At 36.1% G+C, this 21,416-nt stretch overlaps 3 pseudogenes; 2 read left to right on the forward strand and 1 right to left on the reverse strand.

The window, feature by feature from the left end:
• Positions 1–1,580: 1,580 nt before the first annotated feature.
• Positions 1,581–3,344, forward strand: LOC122292313 (annotated as a pseudogene).
• Positions 3,345–9,375: 6,031 nt separating this feature from the next.
• LOC122292896 lies at positions 9,376–12,555 on the reverse strand (annotated as a pseudogene).
• On the forward strand, positions 12,460–13,154 carry LOC122292897 (annotated as a pseudogene).
• The last annotated feature ends 8,262 nt before the right edge of the window (positions 13,155–21,416 follow it).

Genomic DNA, 21,416 nt, shown 5'->3' on the forward strand with positions numbered 1-21,416 from the left:
AAATAAAGGCTATTGGTGGTTTGAAAAGGCCTGGCTGCGGCGGTGGTGCTGTGGTTTCGTGATGGCTGGGCAGCGGGTTGGCAGTTTCTTGTTGGCTGGGTCGTGGTTATCACATGGTGGTTCTGTGCTTGACGTTGTGATGGAAGCCTCACTCTTACTCATTTGTGTTTGTCGTGTTGGGTGATTAGATTTAAGGTTACCTTAAGGCAACACAAAAATTCAAGTTGGTTTGTTGGTGAAAATTAAGACTAACTCGGACTAGCAGTTAACTCTCAAAAGAATTGAAGAGAAAATTCTTATTCATTGAATAACATAACATAATTGATGAAATAACAATACAAAGCAACATATAAATAGAGGATCCCCTAGGTTTGGCACCACCTTGCCTTCCCCTCTCTTTTCTTAACTTAGATCTAGATCTAGATCTTACTCTTGATCCACTCCTTAGTTTTAGGAATCATATTCTTAGAGAAACAACATCAAATGCCTAAAATAAAGGAAATTAATTAGGAAATAAACTAGGAATTAAAATAGGAAATAACAAAACATATTAAAATGAAATAAATCCCTAAATATAAGGATCATGGCCGGCCACCACTATGATTAGTGCCTCCACCCCTATTTTTTAGGATCTTGTCATCTTCTTATGCAACTTTCTTGTCATCTTGTCATCCTACTCCTAAAATCAACAAATTGGCCACACATGAAACTCTTCTAGTCGCACTTACCTTGGACACCCAACGCCTCACCACTCGAGCCATGCGTGCTAGTCAATGCAACCCTCCCAACCTTGGCACGCCTAGCCCTTCTAGTGGCATTACGAATGGCTCGTCTTATCTCTATCATGTTGGCAGGGACCCTCACTTTGTGTTTCGATGGTTGGCTTTCAAGGCTCTCAGTTGTCTGCTTGTTGAGGTGATCTACTAAAAACCTAAGGCTGCGACAATTCCGTTCTTGGAGAACTCTCAACTTCATATTACAAGTATATATATTAATATATATATATATTTATATGCACTTCATCGAACCCTAGAATGGTGGAGACGTGTATGGCATGGAACATGAAACATCCCCGACGTGGAAACTATTCCTGGCATCATGGGCTTGGGTATTAAAAGTATAAGGTTGGGCTTTTTCCTTGAGTTTGGATCTTGATTCAATTTTTAAAAATAATTTAATTTGTCCCACAATCTTCTTGGCCTATGAAAAGGTTTCACTTAATCTAATAAAAAAAATATTCAAAAATTTTAAACTACTTAGTAAGTCCAATAAAAATACTCGATATCTGTAAAAAACAAATAATAATAATAATAAATAAATAAATAAAAATTTGAGCCTATAGTCCAATCTGAAAAAAAAAAAAAATTCTTTTAGTGAGTCTTTCATTCGTATAAACTCAAAAATTTTAAAAAGAGGCCTTGGTGCAGTTCATGATTTGATTATAAAATGAAATGTGAAATAATTGTAAAAAAATTGTTGACATAAAACTCACAACCATCGCAAAATTTCCTATAAAAATTGTGCACGTCACGCTAATATTTATCAGCGACACATAAACATCAACGCACCCACACAGAGAGAGAGAGAGAGAGAGAGAGAGAGAGAGAGAGAGAGAGAGAGAGAGAGAGAGAGAGAGAGAGATTTCGAAGTTGGATGTGTCTGCGAAAATGGAGAAGGAAACGAGTGTGTGCAGAGCTCATTGTTTAGTCTTAGCCTATCCAGCTCAAGGACACATTAATCCCTTGCTCGAATTCTCCAAATGTTTGGAGCACAAAGGATCGGTAAAATTTACACTTGTTACCACTCACTTCATCTCCAAGAACATGCATAAAGAAGCCAGCCCCATTACACTCGAAACCATCTCGGATGGCTATGACAAAGGCGGGATGGCACAGACAGAGAACATCCAATCCTACTTTGAGAGCTTTCGGGGAGTGGGGTCGCAAACCCTGACGCAGCTCCTCGAGAAACTTTCTAGCTCGGGCTGCCCTGTGAATTGTATTGTTTATGATGCTTTCTTGCCTTGGGCTCTAGACATAGCCAAAAGGTATGGGTTGTTCGGGGCTGTGTTTTTCACTCAATCCTGTGCTGTTGATACTATATACCACCATGTCCACAAAGGAGTGCTGAAACTCCCTCTCTTGAAGCCAGAAATTTTGCTTCCTAGTTTGCCACCTCTTGAACCTCAGGACATGCCGTCCTTCATTTATAATTTGGGATCCTACTCAGCTTTCTTTGCCGTGATTTTGGAACAATTCTCCAATGTTCACAAAGCTGATTGGGTCCTTTGCAACACGTTTTATGAGCTGGAGGAAGAGGTAAAGCATGTTAACCGAAGCTTGTGCACTATCTAGTTTCCTCATTCCTGAACTCTTGTTATTTTTTCCTTGCCTTTTGATGATGATCTTTTGTTTTTTTCTTTTCTTTTTTTTGGGAGAGGATAGGGATATGTAAGTTAATATATATTGTTTTTTTTTTTTTATTTAGGTTTGGCAAATTTTTAGGCTTGCAATATTTGATCGGTTTATGAGTATCTTTGTAGGCGGTGGATTGGATGTCAAAGATAATGTCACTGAGAGCAGTGGGACCAACAATTCCATCAACGTTCTTAGACAAGCAGCTTGAAGGTGACAAAGACTATGGTTTCAAAATCTTCACACCAAACACCGATTCTTGTCTGAAATGGCTAAATGATCGTCCAAAAGGATCGGTTATTTATATTTCTTTCGGGAGTTTGATCGTTCTAGAAGCTGAGCAATTGCAGGAACTAGCTTGGGGTTTAAAGATGAGCAGCAACTTTTCTTGTAGACGGTCAAGGCCTTAGAAGAGGCAAAGCTCCCCAAAAACTTTGTGGAGGAGACGTCAGAGAAGGCATTAGTGGTTGAATGGTGTCCTCAGTTGAAGGTCTTAGCACACGAGGCAGTGGGATGCTTTGTGACACACTGTGGGTGGAACTCAACGTTGGAGTCCCTGAGCTTCGGTGTTCCAATGGTGGCAATACCACAACGGACAGACCAAAGCACGAATGCAAAGTATATTTCGGATTTTTGGGAGATGGGACTTAAAGCGCCAGTTGATGAGAAAGGAATAGTCAGGCAAGAAGCAGTAGAGCATTGCATAAGGGAAATAATGGAGGGGCAGAGAGGGAAAGAGATAAAGAAAAATGCCTTCAAATGGAAGAGATTAGCAAAAGAGGTGTTGATAAAGGTAGAAGTTTTGAAGAAAACATCAAAGAATTTGTATCTAAATTAGTTTCCACCTAAGTTGTTGTCAATTTGGACCAGTCAAAACAGAAATGTAATGATTTCTCTTGTTGATAATGCAATTGAACAAGTTGTTGTCAATTCGGACCAGTCGTAACATAAATGTAATGATTTCTCTTGTTGATAATGCAATTAAACAAATAATGGCTTAAAACCTGTCTTTCATTGCTGTCATGTCAAATTTTCATATTCCACTTTTCCATCAGCTGATGTCGGGAAAAGAGAATAAAATTGCATCAAAACTGCCAAGCTTTAGATGATTTCGAGGATTATAATCACGTGTGGACCCTCGAATGCTTTCACAATGCACCTGTAATGTTAAATTCTGAAGAATCAACCCATTTCCAAATGAAATAATTACTTAAATTAATGAAACCCGAATCAACCCAATTCATGTTCGGTTTTGAATTCAAAAAAGCATTTTGGCACTAGATTTCGAGATTATATATAATCGTTGTCACACAATTAAATATTTCACAGACAAATTCCAAAACAATAAAAATGAAAGATAGACCCTCAACCCATACTTAAAAAAAGAAAAAGAAAAAATATCCACTACATGACAGCCATGGCAATATCTTCCCTCACTGCAAATTGGAGAGGAGCAAGGGAGGGTGGAGATTCGCCCTAGCTCGCATGAGGGGATAATCTTCTTCATTTTGATCACTCACCTTGAACAATGGGATCGAGATCATTTCTCACCATATGCATTATTAATATTAATGGGAAGATCATATTTTTTTTTTTTTTATAGGAGTAAAAATGAGAACCCTCATCAGTAGGACTGTTCATCTGATCGGAATAGGTCCGAATACAATATTCATGCACGACCTGACTCAATCCAAAATCAATAAGTTGCCAAAAAGAGATTTCCGAAATGTTCCATTAACCGAATCCGAAAGTATTTCAGAAGGAAGTGGGTATTCCAAACCCCCCCTAGGGCTGAGAATCGGACGGTCCGGATTGGCCACTTTTGGACCAGACTGGACCAAATCCAATTCGGTCCGGCCCGGTCCAATTTTCAAAGGACCTAAGGGGTTCGGTCCGATCTCGGTCTAGGGGTCTTTCACCCCGGACCGGACTGAATGGAAATTAAAAATAAAAATTATTTATATATATTATTTATATCATAGTTGTATATAATTAATTATATAATTATATATGGTATAAAAAAAAATATTAATAGTTTAATATAAACTATAGTTATACTTATACTAATATAGTTATACTAAATCATTATAACTAATACTTCAACAATAGCTATAGTGACCTATACTAATAGTCTACTATTAATACTATTAATACTAATATACTATTATATAATTTATATAGTTATACTAATCACTATAATTAATACTATGTGAAGCTATATAGTATATTTATCACTATAATTAATATAATTTAATTATCACTATACTTATATTTAATTAATATATAAAAATCATTATAGTTAATACTTATATGGTTATATTAAAGCACTGATTCACCATAACTAATATTACTAATATATAGCTATGCAATAAACTTATTTAGTTGTACTAATACTATTAATATATTATATAGTCTAAGACTCTCAATTTTAATATAGGCTATATAGGTATAACTAATACTAATATTTATATTAATACTAATAATGTAGAATGTAGTTATACTAACTAACTGATTCAACATAACTAATATTACTAATATAATATAGCCAAATTGAATTACTAATAGTCTAATGCTAATACAATTATATAGTTATACTAATCATAAATTCATAATAACTAAATCATTATAAGTCTATAACTATATATATTTAGTATCAATGTATTACTATATTCTTTAATGTATAACTATTAACTATAATATATAGTACTAGTATAACCGATCAAAAAAAAAAAATAGTACTAGTATATATATTAATGTATTAACATATTATAAAAATTATAGTATAAATTATAATATATCATATATTTGTAAATTTACAATAGCATTAGTATAGTTAGCTTAATATGTAATATGTTAGTATTAAATTACTATAACTACATAGAGTATTAGTAATAAGAGTATTACTATTATTACTATTATTTAATATAGTATTACATATAGTATTACTATAATTACATATAGTTATTAGTTGTAGTATTAGTACTAGTATAGTTATTAGTACTAATAGACTAATAGTATTAGCGTATTACTAATATATATATATGATAGTATATTATATGTATATATATTAAATATATCACAATATAATTACATGAGTATTAAACAAAATGTCATTGAATAAAAAAAAAGTCAACCATGGACCGAATGGACCAATCGAATCGGATTAGACCTGTCTTAAGGGAGTTCGGTCCGGTCCAGTCTACAAAACCTCATCGGACCGGACTAACCCCTACCCCCCTCCCTTTTTTTGGGTACTAGATCAGAATGGTTAGAGATTTTTTTTACTATTCTATAAAAAAAATTGTCGTAAGAGAATCCAATATCTGGTTAAATCTTGTTTGATCACTATTATCAAATTATTTTTTGCTATTGGATCTAATTGTCTTGCATATTTAATATTTGCAGGCTGGCATGTTGGCGGTCTTTTGATAACTTGGAACAAAAAGTGCAGTATATGAGCAAGTCAGTATTCATGGGCCTTTTGACCAAAAGGATCACTGCTTGAATCAAGAATTCTCTTAATGCATGAGGCAAAATATCCAGCCGGATGGATAATTCTTGATGCATGAGGCAAAATATCCAGCCGGATGGATAATGAAAACTGGTAGCTAGAAAACTCTTCCTGTCTAATCAGCACTGTAATTGCTATTTTACATGTGGTACTCTAATACTTTTCCACCAAAAGACATTAATTAACCATAATGAATCAATGTTCACATAGTGATTCTCATTAGCAAAATTCAAAGAAAATATGTAGCAAAAAAATTCATTCAAGGTAGAAAATTAGTTTTGCTATTCATAAGGTCTCATACACAACACATCATATAGTTTTTTATTTTTATTTTATTTTAAATTTTTTTTAAATTTTATTTAATTTTATTATTATTAAAATAATTGAATTCTTATACTAATCATCCATATGAAACTTATGGATAGAATTTTTCTTTATATTATATACTAGGATAAGGATAAAGCCTTCAATGCAGCCCACAAACAGTGCAATATACAACCTCAGGAAGGCCGAGTACAGATAACCTTATATTGAGCTGGAGAAATGATATTTGCAGTCGTGGTTGTGCAAGCGGCGTGCAGTCGTTTTGAAAAAAATGAATTAATATGAGACTCACATGAAAAAAAAAACTAACTGAAAAAAAAAATAACTTTTTAATCGTGGACTCCACTTTTTTTTAAAGCGATTGCGCGACGTTTGCAATTCCACGACTGTACGTAACATTGCTCATTGAGCCGAGAGCATGCCCCACATCGATTTAAACACAGCCACAAGAGTCTGCAACCTCACAACAGTCCAAACACATTTAATTCAGCCCACATGCTATTCTCCATGCTACAAACCATCACTACCAAAGAGAAAGAAACTGGGCCCCAAATAAATTCCTCCATCTTAAAAAATCATAGCCCAATTTGAACACTTTCCTGGCCCAATCCATAAGCAAAGTCCAACTCTATCACTACTGCATAGTCTTTCAAGAAAGGCATGCATTGCAATTAAAAAAATCAGAAAGTTCCAACTCAAAAGGAAGGTCAAGGCCCTATCAAACCTACCCCCATCAAGCTCAGCAATGCACTTGCAGATAACATGAAGCCACTCTTCTTTATAGAAGCCCAACCAAGTGCACCTATAGACATCCACACGCCATTAACAATAATCCCACCCAATCTAGACAAACCTCCCACAATAGAAACAAACATGTCTGAACCAAAAGAGAATCAACTAACTTCAACCAACTCAAGACCTGTTACAAAGAAGAGGGTATCAGAACACTCTGAGAGAGATATCCCACCAAAAATGAGAGAACTTTATATAAGAAAAAATCTCATAATTCCAACATCCTCTAAAGAAACAAAGAAGGCAATTCCAACAGAAGGAGAGTAAGCAACTTACACAAAGAGTTAAGGAAGCTGCAATGAGGAAGACCAACCATTAGCAGTATACTTGCACAGAATCAAGAAAGCAGGCAGTCATAGAAAAATCAAGAGCAGTAGGAAACAATAATTTCCACATCAGAAACCAGTAGCACAACAGAAGGAGAGTAAGCAACTTCAAAACACTCAAGTTTTTCTCTCTTTTTTCTTTTCTTTTTTTTTTAATTTTTTAATGTCCATCAACTGTCAAAATAACTGAAGAGGTAGGATCCTATGATCTATCTACCTCCAAATAAGAAATGAGAATCCTATCCTAGAATTGCAGAGGCATAGCCTGACCTACTGCAAGAAGAAGTCTTAGGACTCTTATCAAAACTCACTAACCTGATATGGTCTTCCTTATGAAGACAATTTTGAAAGATGTTAAAACATAATGTGTTGTGAATAATTTAGGCTTTTCTATATATATAAATGTTCCAAGCCAAGGGAAAAGGGAGGGCTTTTGTTGATGTGGCGCCATGGGGTAGATGTAGAACCCGTTTATGTCTCTAACAACATAATAGCTATGCTTGTGTACTCTAATCTGTATATATGCTATGGTAGTTTTGATGGTTTACTGCCCTGCTCAATATTCATGCAAAATGAAGTTCTCGGATCTTTTGAACCAAATAACTATTGCTTATTCAGGATCCATATTAGAAATACGTGATTTTAATTCCTTGTTAAATCAATATAAAAAACATAGAGGTAGGCCCTTTGCCTCTACTTCAGCAACCAGTGGTTTAAGAAAATTCATAGAAGATAATGGGTTTGTAGACCTTGGTTACAGTGGTTCTAAATTCACTTCGACTAACAATAGACATGGATAAAGCTTTAAAAAAGAAAGACTGGATAGAGCCATAGCAAGCCCTCCGAGGACAATGCTTCATCCTGATGCAAAAATTTTCCACCTCTCAATCCACACCTCAAACCACTCTCCAATACTCTTAATACACATAGGGCAGAAACCAAAACTTCAGAACCTTCAAATTTAAAGAATTTTGAGCAAGAGATCCCTCATGTGCCATGGTGATAAAAAATGCATGGGATACTCATTGGACTAAAACACCCTCCTTCATTCTTAACCAAAAACTCAAACAGGTAAAAAGAAAAAAAACCCTCAAAATCTGGAATGTTAACCATTTTATTTATTATATTTTGTGTATTAATTTAAAAAAATTATAATAATAAGGTGAATTATTTTTAATATTTCAATAATTGTCAGAATGAGAATGTCCCTAGAGAGTAGTTGTCAGAATGAGTTAATGTCCCTGCAGCGGAAGAGAAGAAGCCTGAGAATGTGCGAGAGATGGACATCTCCACCACCACATGATGAGTGGTCCAAGTCCATCATAAGGATTTTTATTTTTCTGAAAGGGAAATCTCCTCAAAAGGACCAAACCAAACTTTGCCTAATCATGGAATCAGAACAATTATTTAATATTGTTTCTGCACACAAGTATTTAAGTCGTGGATTCAGGACAATCGGTATTATTGATGTGGTGGCAATACCAATTTCCATACGGCTGAAGGTCGACCACAAATAAGCTAAGCCTAAATAAATAAATAAATATATAAATTATTGTGCATCACCATTTTAACCCATTTTATGGTAACTACTAACTGTAATGTACTCAGACGTTGGACTTCAATCTACCCATAAATGAATAGGTATAAGTATAGAAATTCAAAGTTGATTTTTATCACTCTCATTCTTGCATAAGGATTCCACATTGTTGAGAAAGGAGATGTATATAATGACAAAAATAATGCTCCTGTTTGATGCATAACGCCAAAAGTGATGCGTTACCATCACAAGTGATTGGGATGGACCTCCAAATCTATAGTACTTCCCATTGATTCCTTTGTCACTCACTCACAGTTATGGGACTTTTGGGAGCCATCTTTTAGGATGATTACCCTTAAACCAGATTGTCCTGAATCTCCAAAAGACAAAACTATAAATGCTCGATGCAATTTTCTTCTTTAATTTGTCTAAATATCAGCTGATGGAAGTTTGTCAAACAACAGACAGGTGTGCATCAAAGTGGAATATATAATTTGAACACGAAAGCAGCTAAAGACAGGTTTTGAGCCATTATTTAATCAAACAGAAATCATTACATTTCTATTTAAACTGGTCCGAATTACCGACCGCAACTTAGGAGCTAGCGAACCAATTTAGCTACAAATTCTTCAATATTTTTGTCAGAACTTCCACCTTTGTCAACGGCCTCTTTTGCTAATTTCCTCCATTTGAAGGCATTTTTCTTTATCTCTTTCCCTCTCTCTCCCTCCATTATTTCCCTTATGCAATGCTCTATTGCTTCTCGCCTGACTAACCCTTTCTCATCAACCGGAGGTTTAAGTCCCATCTTCCAAATATCCATAATAACCTTTGCATTCGTGCTTTGGTCTGTCCATTGTGGCATTGCCACCATTGGAACACCAAAGCTCAGAGCCTCCAACGTAGAGTTCCACCCACAATGTGTCACAAAACATCCCACTGCCTCGTGTTCTAAGACCTGTAATTGAGGACACCAATGAACCACAAATCCCTTCTCCGACGTCTCTTCCATAAAGTTTTTGGGGAGTTTTGCCTCTTCTGAGGCTCTGACCACCCACAAGAAATAGCTGTTGCTCATCCTCAAACCCCAAGCCAGTTCTTGCGTTTGCTCAGCTTCAAGAGCGGCCAAACTCCCGAAAGAAACATATACAACCGACCCTTTTGGATGATCATTTAGCCATTTTAGGCACGCCTCAGTGTTTGGTTTGAAGATGCTAAAACCATAGTTTTTGTCATCTTCAATCCGCTTGTCCAAGAACATAGATGGAATAGTTGGTCCCACTGTCCTCATTGGCCATATCTTTGACATCCAATCCATAGCCTGCGTAGAAATTAGCCATATTTGCGATCAACAGGTGTTCTTAAAATTTTTCTAAATTTTCTTATTCTCAAACACAGTTAAACATAACAACTCTTCTATTTCAAATTTTAATCTTTTCATGTGATTATTAGTCAAATACAAAAATTAATACAATTTTTACAAATTACAAAATAAAAATAATACAAAAAAATTATATTTAAATAAAATTTTAATTTTATCTATCAACTTTCACAAGCTCCAATACAATATTTATTTTTATTCACATACTCTGATACAATAATAGTTAACTTTTATTCAAAATTCTTCTTCTCCACTACCAAAACATAATCTCAAACAAATTTTCAAAACATTTTTTAAATCGAAATATGGCCCAAGTAACCGATCAACAGGTGTAAGCCTAAAAATCATCTCAAATCCAAATCAAACAAGATCGCTAAAAGAAGGAAAACAAAAACAAAAGTCCAGGAGACTGATGATTTATAAGCCCCTCCCACTTAGTTAACATGGTTAATTACCTCTTGCTCCAGCTCATAAATGGTGTTGCAAAGGATCGAATCTGCTTTCTCAACATTAGAAAATTGCCCCTTAAACATCTCCAAGCAACCTGGGTACGATCCTAATTTATAAATGAAGGACGGCAGGTCCCGAGGTTCAAGAGGTGGCAAACCAGGAAGCTGCAAAACTTCTGGTTCTGAAAGAGGGAGTTTCAGCTCTCCTTTGTGAACATGGTGGTATGTAATATCAACGGCACAAGATTGAGTGAAAAACGCAGCCCCGAATAACCCAAGTTTTTAGGCTACGTCTAGAGCCCAAGGCAAGAAAGCATCATAAACGATACAGTCAACCGGGCAGCCTGAGAAAGAAAGTTTCTCGAGGAGATCGGTCAGGGTTTGCGAACCGACTTGCGAAAAGCGCTCCAAATAGACCTGGACGTTCTCGGCTCGAGCTATCCCGCCTTCATCATAGCCATCGGAGATGGTCTCGAGTGCAATGGAGCTTACTTCTTTTTGTATGTCCTTGGAGATGAAGTAGGTGGTAACCAGTGTAACTTCTACTCCTCTGTTCTTCAAACGCTTGGAGAATTCCACCATAGGATTGATGTGTCCTTGAGTTGGATAGGTTAAGATTAAACAATGAGCTCTGCAGGCACTCGTCTCCTTCTCCATGTTTGGACAAAATTTGAGAGATCTTTCTGTTTGAGTTCGTTTGCTTTGCAACTTTGCAATGAATCAGTGATTATAGGTAGGAATATTGCCTCGAGACAAAGTATAGCTCACTATATACTTAAAAAAGGGAACTGCTATGGTGGTCACAGATGGTGGCCCGTTTGAATTTAAAAAAAAAAAAAAAAATTTTAAGTAAATATATTTTAATAAATTTCTGATTTTTATTTTTAATTTTGGAAATGTTTAATGAGTTTAACAAAATGTTTGAAAAAAAAACCAAAAAATGAAATAAAAAATTTTTACCTATTCGGTGGCTCTCACGGTGGCCTCCATCTTTGAGAATAGCACCACCCTATATATAAAAAATAAAGAAAGTGTCATTACGGCTATCGATAATTCTATCGAGAGATTTTTTGACAAGGTACTTTTGACTCTTTTAAAAAAAAAAAATTATTTACATATATTTATTTACATTCTTAAACATTTTATTTAAAAAAATACAATATCAATAAAAAATATTTACTTAATTACTAAATAAGAAAAAAAAAATTATCAAGAGAAATACTTAGAATCTATTATCGAGATGCTAAGCATAATGGGTCTGGAGCATTTCTGAAAAAAAAAAAAAAATATATATATATATATATATATATATATGTTTCACGTTAAAACTTTTATTTATCATATTTTTATAATTATAGTCTCAACATTTTTTAACTTAGCATTAAACGGTTTATCCACAAGGACCACAAGTATAATATAATAAAAGATTAGTTCTCTTTGGAACGGTTCGACTCTTCCTGGAGTTTAACAATCTCCAATAAAAGCAAGTCACTTATGAAATTCTACGCTACATGTAATGAATCTGGTCTCATCTATCTGATAAAACCAACGGAAGTGTAAATTCCTTTTGAGAAAGTCACGCCTCCTTGGAACTTCAACGCAGTAAACTTTGGGAAGAACCCAACCGTTGTTGGCATCAATCATAAAAAACATATATGCCGCACCAAGTTCCGTCAGCCCTACCAAGCTGTGTCTCCCCCAACAAGTTCCGTCGCCCACCAGCCGATGAGACTCTATGCCGCCACCAAGAAAGTCAGCGAGGAAATCGCTCCCACCTACGACCATATCTACGAGCTCTCCCTCACTGGCTTAAGGTTCTTCACCGTGTACGGGCCTTGGGGTGGACTAGACATGGCGTACTTCTTCATAAAGGACATCTTGCACGGTAAGGCCATTGACATTTACCAGACACAAGACGAGAAGGATGTGGCCCGTGACTTCACGTACATCGACGACATCGCGAAAGGCTGTTTAGGGGCGTTGGCGGTTGGACACGACCGAGAAGAGTACTGGAAGCTGCGGGAAGAAACTGGGACCGGCGCGGCTGAGGATCTACAACCTCAGGGAACACATCGCTGGTCCCGGTCGGAAAGTTGGTGTCCATATTGGAGGGGTTGCAGAGAACCAAGGCCAAGAAGCACGTGATCAAGATGCCGCGCGAGGAATGGAGACGTTCCCTCACCCATGCCAATGTGACCTTGGCTTTCAGGGATTTCGATTACAAGGCCAGCACGAATTTGGCCATCGGATTGAGAAAGTTCGCCAAACGGTGTGCCAATTATTATGAGATTCAGTTGAAGGTAAGGAGAAGGAAACCGATATAGGCAATGAGCATACCGAAGAATCCGATTGATGATAATCATCTTCGAAACCAGACTTTTTATTTTTGTCGAATAAAAAATCATGTTGTTTTTTCCCCATTTAATTTAATTTAAGTTATTGTCGTGGTCCTTAAATGTGTCGGATATGATGGTTGAAGTTGTAGTTGATGTAAAATATAGATATAGATTTGTCAGAGTAGATGATTCAGCACAGAGAAAGACAAAGGGGAAGCTGTACATGAGAGAGAGAGAGAGAGAGAGAGAGAGAGAGAGAGGAAAACTGTAGATATGTGAACTGGAGGGTTAGGTGCTGCAATAACGTTTGTGGGATCCTTGTGACAACGTTTATCAGCTGTTATGCGGGGATATGGAATCTGAAATGGGAGACATGAGATTATTCAGCAGAGAGAGAGACAAAGGGAAACTGTACATGAGAGAGAGAGGACAAGTGTAGATATGTGGACTGGGGGTTGGTGCTGTAATATCGTTTGTCAGCTAGTTATGCAGGGATATGGAATCTGAGATGGGAGACTACATGACAAACATGAAGGGTATCATTTGAGTGAATTCTAAATAAAATATTATAATAATAAATTTTATAATATAATTTATTTCTTATATTTTATATAAAAATTTATAAAATATTTAATGATTAGAACATGCCTCTCTGTTTCAATCATTTATTCACCCTTCGTCGGAAACGATAAATTAAACAGATATGCACCATCATGTCATGGTCAATAACGACAGCCGACAGGGAAGTGCCTTTTTTTTATGGCCACATGGAAGTAATGTATTTTTGCATACGTAGTAGCTCTGAGATAAATGTTTTGAAAAAGGAAAATACTATACATTATTCTACACTACATATTTTATATATTAAAATAATATTTTTTATTTTTTTATTTTTTATTTCATTTTATTCTTATTAAACTAATTAAATTATTATATTTATTATCTATACACTACATATTTATTATAGAAAAAATAATAAAAAAATTAAAATAAATATAATGTGTAAAATGTGAGGATGATAAAAAGAATTTTCTTTTGAAAAATGATAAAATTATTCCTTATTAACAATTTGTATACAACTATCTAATATCTTGCAGCTCTTGAAAAATATTTTGAAAAATGATGAAGTTACATCTTATTAACAAATGTTTTACAGCTCTTGCAATATCTTGCGATCAACTAATATTAGCATATAATTTTATTAAAAAAGAATTGTAATTTAACAAAATTACTCTTAATTTAATATGAATTCGTCAAAGAGTAGCTTGAGGATTTATCGAGAAAGGTATAAATTTTTTTTTTCATTTAATTTTTTATATTCTTAAATATTTTTTTAAAAATAAAAAATTTACAATATTATTAAAAAAACACTTCCTTAATCACTAAATAAAAAAAATATTTGGGACACAAATTCAAATCTCACATTCAATGAGTTTAGTATTTCTGTTCATAAAATATTACAAAAGAGTTGTAGGTTAATAATTTTTTTAAAATATAATAGATGGTGACCTTTTTCTAGACGATGATCGGGTATCTATCTCAATGGCATATGATCTACCTCTAAATTTTCCTTCCAGTAATCAACTGGAGAACATAAATTTAAGGAAAATGAAAGATCAAACTCAAGAATAAGCAAAAGCATTACTAAGTGGATTGGGCTTTGAATACGTAGGAACCTCAACTCTCTCTCTCTCTCTCTCTCTCTCTCTCTCTCAAAAGATGAGTTCTCTCCTCCTCTTAGTAGTCTCTCCTTTTATGACCCCAACCTAATCCTTCCCATCCCTTCTCTATACCCCACCCTCCAGAATCTTCCGCTTACCAATCATTCTCCATCTACCACCCACCTTCACCCACCCATGTCAAAAGGAAAAGAAATATCAAGCGTCGACATGCTCGTTGAACAAACAAAAGCTCTAAGATGGGATAATATCATCCTTGTACTTATGTTAGAAATTGCTGTAAAGTTCTCAAACCAGACACTAGTCAATAAGTTGGTCTCATCTAAAGCTCTCAACAAACCTACTTTTCACTCTACTAGTATACGTGCAGTTTGGAGCTTTGTACCTGGTCTCACCATTGAAGATCTTGGAACCAATACTTATTTTTTTACTTTCCCATCCCCGCCTAGAAAAAATAGAGTCTCTAACCAACAACCCTGGAACTTTAAAGCGTATCACATAGTGCTCAAAGAATGGCCTCTAGGCCTCAACTTCCAGGAAATAGACCTGTCACACTATGTATTTTGGATCCATATTTATGGATTACCCCTTGAAATGATGACGATAGAAAACGTAGAAAAAATAGGCAAAGTCTTGGGACGTTTAATATAAGCTAGCCAAGCTTATCTCCCCAATACTTGCGTAAAACAGTTTCTTAGAATTAGGGTGGAGATCAACATAGACAAGCCCATCTTCGAAGGGTTCATTCTACCCAAGGTCAACAAGAGTATGGTTAAAGTAAGCTTCAAATATGAGCGATTATTTGAATTTTGTTATGGATGCGGGAAATCGGTCACCTTCAACAAACATGCCCCATCTACATTAGCTCAGCTGAAGAACCTCTCTTTAGTCACTGGATGAGAGCAGACACTCAAGAACTCCGCAGACTAATGCAACCTGGAGAACCTCTAAGAGAACCATTGCAGTTAGTTCCCTATGTAGTCTCACAATTTGAACAAATGCAACAAATCCCTCCATCCCTCCCCTCGATGTGCATCAGAAAACCAACACATTCATCTACACTAGCTTCTCCAATAACCAGGGAGCCTACAGGGAAGAAAATATGGGTAGAACACCTCGGTAAAGGAAAATCTATCATCATCAATATTGATAAGGGCTACAAGAAGAAATTCTGTATCAAAAAGCTTTTCTCTGCACAACAAGCAACAGTAGGGCAAACCTACAAGATAACACTGTTTATCCCAATGAAAGTCAACCTCTGGAAGCTACGAAGTATGAACCATGCAAATTGAGCCAACCTCCACATGGCAACGATCTAAGCCTTCAACCAAGAAAGACATTTCCATTTATGGAGAGCGACAAAAATGTCGCCATCAATAATAAGGCCTCATTTTTCCCAACAAATTTGACACGAGATGATTTTTCTTCCCTCCAAGCATCACTCTTGGGATCTAAAGAAACAGCCCAACACTTTGAATTGCTGAAGCATAGGTCTCCTCTAGCTCCACCCGCGACTAATTCAGAGTTCTCCATTCCAACTAATCCAATAGAACCAATCCCCTCCCCCCCCCCAAAAAAAAAAGAGAGAGAGAAGACCCAAGCCCAAAACCTCTTTTCTCAAATAGTTTCTTTCCCAACTCAAAGAAAAGAATGGGCTATCAAATTCTCACTGGCCTAACCATAATGTTTCACTTCTAGTTAGTCCTTCGAGCAAGGCTTGCATAGCTTTTAATACCATCCAGCTGAGCATGACCCAAATCCTCACTCAAATCCATCAAGCCTCTCCAATAGACTCTTTTTTCCCCAAAGACCATTCCCCAAAATCACAAATCCTAACCAAGGAAAAGATGACCTCCTCTCTCACCATCGCCCAACCCTCATTCAACCTTCCAAACAAGACGATGAAGAAGAGGAAAAACGTGTCTGATGAGAAGAGCAACCCTTCATTCCCCCACAACAAAGGCCATCTCATTTTAACAATCACAGTGGAAGAAGATAACTATAGAGAGGAAGGCTTTGGAGCTCATGAGGCTAGGATCATTTTCGCTAGCACGACAAACTCTCCAGCCAAAAACAAGCCATCGTAGCAGCCAAAAAAGAAAAGAGTCCAAAGGAAAATTTCGAAGAACACCCTAACTATAGTTAGATAGGCTCCCTACTAGCACCAAGAATCAAAGGCATCGGGTACCAAAGTTCAATCTCAAACTATAAATCTATTCCCCAGAATTCAATGACTAAGGTGGCAGGGTCCTCACTATCACCAAAGGCTCAATGAAACTAATAGCTTGGAATTGCTGAGGTATTGTCCGACCTCATGCAAGTAGGTCCCTTAGGGCAAATATCAAGGTTCATAACCCTGAGGTTATTTTCATTTATGAAAGCTTACTATCTACTAATGACACTGCTCGCATTGTTAATATGTTGGGATTTGCTTATTTTGTGCATGCTCCTTCTTATGGAAAATGGGGGGGCCTTTTGCTTTTGTATCGGCTTAGAGTCATATGGAGACTGTGAATATAACTAGTAATGTAATCTCTCTGTTAGTGTACTTTGATCCCAGTCATATGCAGTGGCTTCTTAATTTGGTTTATTGTCTTGCCCCGTATAGAAAAAAGCAACAATTTTGGGATTTACTTACCAACATCACTAATTCTTTTTCGGATCCTTCCCCACCTTTAGAAGACTTTAACTCTATCCTCACTCACTCCGAAAAAATAAGTGGCAAACTTGTCGCCCAATCTTCAAATCCAAAAGGGCTCAAGTTGTTCATGGAAACGTTTGGCTTTGTTGACTAGGTGCCAATGGTCCAAAGTTTACCTGAACCAATAACAAGTTTGGTCATCATCTCATTACAGGGAGACTTGACAGAGCTATAGCTAACCTCCTATGGCTAGAACTTTTTCCCCAAGCTTCTCTTACCACCCTCACTCGTGTCTCGTTTGATCATGCCCCAATTCTCTTAGATACTTCAAATAGCAGAAGCTCTACTACGTCTTTCAAATTCAAATTCAAGACCCTTCCATTTTTAAAACTATCAAAGAGGCTTGGAATTCCCATTTTACAGGAACTCCATCTTTCATTCTCTCAAAAAAACTCAAAGCTACAAAAAAAGCTCTTCAGAATTGGAATAAAATTGTTTTGGGTACATCCAGACTCAACTCAAATTTTTCTTAACATCTGTGTTATCATCTCTACAAGACCAAGACTCAACTTCTCCCTCTAACACCTTGGAAGCTAACTAGGGGTGTCAAATCGTATTAACGGATTCGTGTCATGTCAAGGTATGTATATTATACCATATGGATAAATCCAACCCCGACCCGTTAAGCTTATCGTGTCAAAATTTTAAATCTTAACACGACCCATTAATATAACAAGTTCAAAATTACAATTCAAACAATAAAAATATCAAAATTAAAATTCTAAAAATGTTATTTTTAGGTATAAGGGTATAATTATAACTTTAACTTTCTTAATGGGTCATAACGAGTTATAAGTGTCATAATGGGTTGACCTATTATCAACCTATTAAACAATCGTGTCTTATTGGGTCAATCTGTTTTGACTCAAACCTGCTATTATCGTGTTAGGTTAACATGTCGTGTCACATATTGAGTTGAAGGAAAACATCAACGAGTTCCTCTTAAGAGATGAATCTTTTTGGAGGCAAAAATCCAGGGTAACCTAGCTCACATCCATTGATCTTAACACTAAATTATTTCATGTTTCCCTTTCCATTAGACGAAAAGAAACAATATTGAGAGTCTCAAAATAGATAGGAATAATTGGACGGCAGACCAACCCACCATCATTTCCAAGATTCAAAATCACTTTCAAAACATTTTCTCTACTTCCTATCTTGCCCCTCCTGAGGGAATGGAGAATCTGTTTCCTAATAAGATAATGACTTTTGACAATGATTTCCTGTGTAAAATTCCAAATGATAAGGAAATCACTCTCATTGTGAAAAAACTCCTTCTTACAAAAGTTCCTGGACTTGATGACTTCATGGGTCTTTTTTATAAAAGTTTTTGGGAATTCATCAAAACTGACATGATTGCTGCCATAAAGAGCTTTTTTATCCATAACAAGCTTCTCAAAGAACTCAATCATACTAACCGGGTCATGATTTCAAAAGTCGATAATCCTAACGACGTTAATCAATTATGACCTATCAGCTTGTCTAATGTTTGCTATAAAATTATAGTAAAAATTCTTTCAAATAGACTCAAAGCCATCCTTCCCAGAATCGTTTCCCCTTATCAATTTGCTTTCATCCATTGTCAACTCATCCAAGATAAATACTATTTTGGCCCAAGAGATTTTCACAAAAGGAAAAAAAGAAATGGCAGATTAGGTCAAATGGCCATCAAAATTGATATGGGAGAGGCCTTTGACTCCATGGAATGTTCCTTTCTCCTTTTTGTTCTTCATCAAGCAGATTTCAGACATCAATGGATCTATTGGATCAAAGAGTGTATTTCTACTGTGACCTACTCAATCATTATCAATAATACCCCCCATGGGTACTTCCATCTCACAAAGGGTCTAAGATAAGGCGACCCCTTATCTATTCCTTTTCATCCTAAGTATAGAAGTTCTTTTTAGACTTCTCACAAAAAAGGAACAACTAAACTACATAAGGGGAATTAAACTTTCAAGAAATGACCCCTCTATTTCTCACATACTATTTGCGAATGACTTGTTCATCTTTGGATCGACCACTGATCAAAATGCTCAAAATTTTTCTCTGAATGCCTAGAAGTTTACAACTCTTGGTCGGGACAATGTATCAATGAGCGAAAATCCTCTCGAAATACCACTCTTGCCTCTATTATGGATGTAAAAAAACTCCTTTAATTTCAGAGTTTTCCCTCATAATTCTAAATATCTGGGATTACCCCTCTTAAATGGTGTTGATAAGAAAAAATTCCTCACTAAAATAATGGAAATGATACAAAACAAGCTTTAAGGTTGGAAAACAAAAATTCTTTCTCAAGCTGCAAAAACTGTCCTGATAAGAGCGGTTGCTATTATAATTCCTTCATATGTCATGTCCTCAACACTCATCCCCAAAGCAATGGCCAAAAACTTGGACTCCCTTTTTCGCAGATTTTGGTGGGAATTTAAGGATAATGGAAAAAAGAAATTCACTCCCAAGTCATTGAAGGCAATCTGTTTACCAAAGTCCATGGGAGGCCTCGGCCTCAAACGTATGGTCTCTTTCAATTATGCTCTTGTCACTAAATATGCTTGGTTTCTCCTTAATGACTCAACTAGCCTTTGGAAAGATGTCATCTCTAAAAGATATCTCAAATCCAAAACTTTCTTGGAAGTTCTTCCCAAGTCCTCCGACTCTTGTTTCTGGAAAAGTCTACTCAAACAAAGAGATTTTCTAAGGTCTAGTATCTACTTTCAAATCAATAATGAGATTTCAACAAAGGTATGGACTGATCCCTAGATACTTAGCATCCTTTACTCCATACCTCAACCTAACTCCAATAATACTGTACTAGACCAAAACATGACAGTCTTTGAGCTCACTCTAAAGGAACCAAGGCATTGGAATACCCTTCTCCTCAACACTCTTTTCTTAGAAACATCCTCAAGGGAAATCCAAAAAATTCCTCTGGCCAATCATAACTTCCATTATGTCCAAGATAAGATCAAATGGCTACACCATTCTTCTGAAAAATTTTCAGTTAAATTAGTCTATGCAGCACTTGTTAATGAAAACAACACCTCCAACCCCAACAATCATCCCATAAATAGGAAGTGTTTTTGGAAACTGAAATTGCAAGATAAGATGAAATTATTCATCTGGAAAACAAGCAATAACAATCTTCCCACTAAAACTTTGATCAATAATGTCATTCATCTAGATGAAGAACAACTTGACTGCCCTTTATGCAAAATTGAACCAGAAGACCTCTATCATCTCTTCCTCAACTGCATTTATTCTAGAGTAGGATGGAGAAACTCAAAATGGCCGATTGATACCATCTTCTTTGCAAGGCAGCCTTTCTCAAATTGGATAAAAAACATTCTCAATCTTCATGAGATTCTCAAAATTCCTGAGGAAGGACACCAATCCTTTCAAATCTTTGCAACAATTGCTATGGATAATCTTTGGTTTCTTAGAAACAAAATGGAGCACAACCAGATCATTCCCTCTCCCTCTATCTTTGTTGAGTCGGTTAAAAAAATCTTCCAACATCACTTAAATGCATAGACCATAAAAAGCAAGAAGGTTGAAATGAATGAAGAAAGACACCCAGGGGGGTATACCTTATCATGTTTGATGTTGCAATCAAATAACAGGGTAGTATACTAACATCCTTATGTTGGGAAGACTTAGGAGAAATCATTTTTGTAAAAATAGACCTCATCAGCAGTGTGAACCCAATCCTTGGAGAAGCTAAAGCAGCTTTGATGACCATTGAAGAGGCGAAAAGATAAGGTCTAGAAAAAAAAAAAAAATCCTTAAAAGGGACTCAAGCACTACCAACCAAGCAATCTCAAACTCCTCTCCCATTCAGGATTGGACCATCTGCCCCATCATCAGTGGCATCAAACACCATTTACTTTCCTTTAAAGAATGGAAGGTGAGAAAAATTAATCGATCACAAAATCGATGCGAGCAGAACTTGGCGCAATGAATAGCGGT

The sequence above is a fragment of the Carya illinoinensis genome, chromosome 13 (assembly GCF_018687715.1).
Source record: "Carya illinoinensis cultivar Pawnee chromosome 13, C.illinoinensisPawnee_v1, whole genome shotgun sequence".
In the NCBI taxonomy this organism is placed as follows: domain Eukaryota; kingdom Viridiplantae; phylum Streptophyta; class Magnoliopsida; order Fagales; family Juglandaceae; genus Carya; species Carya illinoinensis.